We start from the raw sequence: 3,416 nt of genomic DNA, 5'->3' as shown, positions 1-3,416 counted from the left end.
CATACAGCAAGCATTCTTTTGAATTCATATTTAACAAAAGAATTATATGCTTAAAACAAATCAAACTATAAAATACAAAAATTACAAAATATTTCCAAAGTTAAAAAATTATTATTTCTGTTTGGTTTTTTGCAATTTTAAATTTATGTTCTTTTACATTTGCTTAAGTTCGATTAAATATAAACGAAATTGTTTGCCATTTTTATTCTTATTCTTTTCTGTTTTCATTAGTTATTATTTTCGTGTTATATTTGAATATTTAAATACTATTTTATAAAAAAAATTATCATGTAATTAACTTTTTATATTTAAATTATCCATAAAAATTATAAAAAAAAAAAACTATCTTAAGACTTGACCATAAAATTGTTGAAGGGAAAGTGGTGTAATGCTTTAAATTTTTTATAATTTCATTAATTTTATTTTGTTTTTATTTGATAAATTTAAATTTTACTTTTCTTTCTTTATTATTTTACTTTTATAATATATCTCAAACTAATATAAATATGTTTAGCATTAAAGTAAGATATTTGAAGGTTGTGTTGTGTATTTATATTTCAGGATGGCTTTGATTTATATGATATGATTATAGTGTAATGGTGAGTTGGTGAAAAGACTTAACCATAAAATTGATTAAGGGAAAGTGGTGTAATGCTTAAAATTTTATAAAGTGTAATCTCTGTCACTAATGCATAACTTTGTTGGAAGAAAAGTCATATATTGGTCTTCACAATGTGTAACACGATAACACATTGTCAAAAAGTCACTTTAACACCAAAAAGAGTTTGAAACAAATCCAATCATCACATTTTGTCAAAAAGAAAATATTGGTCTTCACAATGTGTAAAACGATAACGTACGTAAAGTTCTACAAAAAGAGAAAAATGATTATCAATTAACTGTCCGCGTATGAACATGCTAAACTTCAAGGCAACTCTGACCTCTCTCCCCCACTTCACTTAACGTAATTATTTTACACAAGGTTGTAAAACTTGAGATTTTATGCAACCTCATGATAGTATCGTAAACTCAATTCATAAATTCGAATAGTAAATTAGTAAGAGTTCATTTCAGATAAAAAAATTATATAAATAATATATTACTTTAAATAAGTTTATAAAATTATATAATTTCAAATAAATAAAATCATAAAAATATTGTTTATATAAATATTACAAAACTTAAATTGAAATGTAAACAAAGTCTAACCCTGTGATCCTCTAATAATGAATTTGATGTGGTTCCCAATATGTTTTTTCACTACAATACATAAAAGCTAGTAGAGGGCTAAACACAACAAGATTTTACTTAAAGAGGCACACAAACAGTGCATCTAGACGAGTGGACGGTGGCATTAACGTAAATAAGTTGGTAACTTAGATGTCGGTTTCAAGGAAAAACGACGTCTATTATATAGTACACGTCTGTTCTGCCCTAAACCGACGTTCAATGTAATGAGGTAGGCTAGAAGACAGTCTTTTCCTGCACCATTGACATCAGTTGTGATGGGGGGCCGACGTCTACCTGACTGCAATTAATGCTCTTCACTTGATTCCCAGGCGCTTAGACGTCAAGTAGTAAAAAACAGTCGTCTATGGCCTGCTCGGAAGGCGGGAAGACAAAAATTTCTGAAGTATAGACGTCGTAATTTTTGGTGTGCGACGTCTATGTGCCTGTAATTAATTCTGTTCACCAAACTCAGAGGCACTTCGACATCTGATAGCAGAGCCCCGACGTCTATATTATTATAGACGTCGGCGCCCCTTCACAACTATCGTCTACTTCCCTGACAGGAAATGAAACGTCAATCGGTTCAGCGCCCTAGACATCGGCTCCCCTGGAGTCCGACGTCTAATGGGCATTCAAAATGTCAGTTTAAATGTTATTTTGGACGTCGAATTAGTTAGATAACCGACGTCTAGGTGACTATAGACTCTTCGCGGCATTGCAGTTTTTGATATCATCGTCTTCCTCCTCTCCTTTTTCTCTCTTGCGGCATTGCATCCCAGGTGCATGTTTTTTTATGGTTACCGTTTAAACTTTGTTCAGTCTTTCATCGACTATCTTCTGGTTCAACTGATTAAAATTTGTTTTCCTTGTGTTGTGTTTTGGTGCAGTTTTGTTCCTCTCTTAGGGTAACGTAGTACCACATTCTTCCTTTGCTAGTTGCCTCCCAGAAAAAGCGGCATCTTTTGGATTTCTCATGGCGTTTCGACCCAAAAATGACCATGGGTTGTTGCCTTGTTATCTTTTCACCGTAACTTTTCCCTCTTGCGATTAAAAATAGAACTAAGCAAAGACCCAGGTTTTGGGTTAAAATGTCATGAGAAATTCAAAAGATGCAAGCTTTTTTTCGGGGGAAACTAGCAAATAAAGTGTGTGCTACTGGGCTATCCAAGGACAGGAACAAAACTGCACTAAAACACAACGACTATATTAGACGTCGGTTAATGCATACACCGACGTTTATAGTGACATTAGACGTCGATTAGTTACATGTTTGAAGTCTTTATGTGCTCTTAGACGTCAGTTATTGCTTGATCTGACGTCTATATATTGCCTTTAGCCGTTGGATTACGCCTACACTGACGTTTAGTGACGTCGGACATGGCAATAACTGACGTCTGTATAGACGTTGGTTATATGGATGTTCGACGTCCCATTAACATCACCGGTATTAACGTCGGTTGTGAAGAAGACGTTAAAAGTCCAAAATAACCGACGTTAAACAGCGTTTTTCCACTAGTGCATGAAGAAAGAATAATCAAAATATAGACTAAAGCTAATTGGAGAAGGACACAACAATTGCTACAAAACATGAAGGCAACAAGAACATATGACACAAGGTCGATTATTTATGTATTTTTTATTTTATTTTATTGCATTAAGAAATTGTTAGAATATGAAAAAAAATATAAATAAATAGATCAATGTAAACAAAGAGTGAAAAGTGTGAATAAAATTTCAAACATACTAAGAAATTCGTGAACTTTTGATTGATTTACTTTACTAATTCTTGTTTTATTCTTAATAATTTACTTTTTCCTGTAATTTACTTTTATGTAAATCCTTTGTCTTCAGTAATTTCTTCATCTATCATTCTTTCCATTTGTCTTTTATTTTGATTCCTCTATTATTCCATTTTTAATGAGAAAAATACCAAAAATATCAAGCGAAAGTCTAGTAATTTAAAGATTTTTATAACTTTGATCCAATATATAATTGAATTATTGGTAAACTTTGTTTGAATAGTAGATGAATAAACATTGAAATACTTAAAACCAAATTGAAAAATCGTTGGATGCATATTTTATTTGATTGTAGTTTATAATCAATTTCTAACATTTTGGTTTGTATTATGGTCGATTAAGTCGACTTTTTTAATAGTGTTACAATTTGAGTAATACCAATATTTT

This window comes from Vigna radiata, chromosome 1 (genome assembly GCF_000741045.1).
Source record: "Vigna radiata var. radiata cultivar VC1973A chromosome 1, Vradiata_ver6, whole genome shotgun sequence".
Classification (NCBI taxonomy): domain Eukaryota; kingdom Viridiplantae; phylum Streptophyta; class Magnoliopsida; order Fabales; family Fabaceae; genus Vigna; species Vigna radiata.
Note: the sequence above shows the minus strand (reverse complement) of the source record.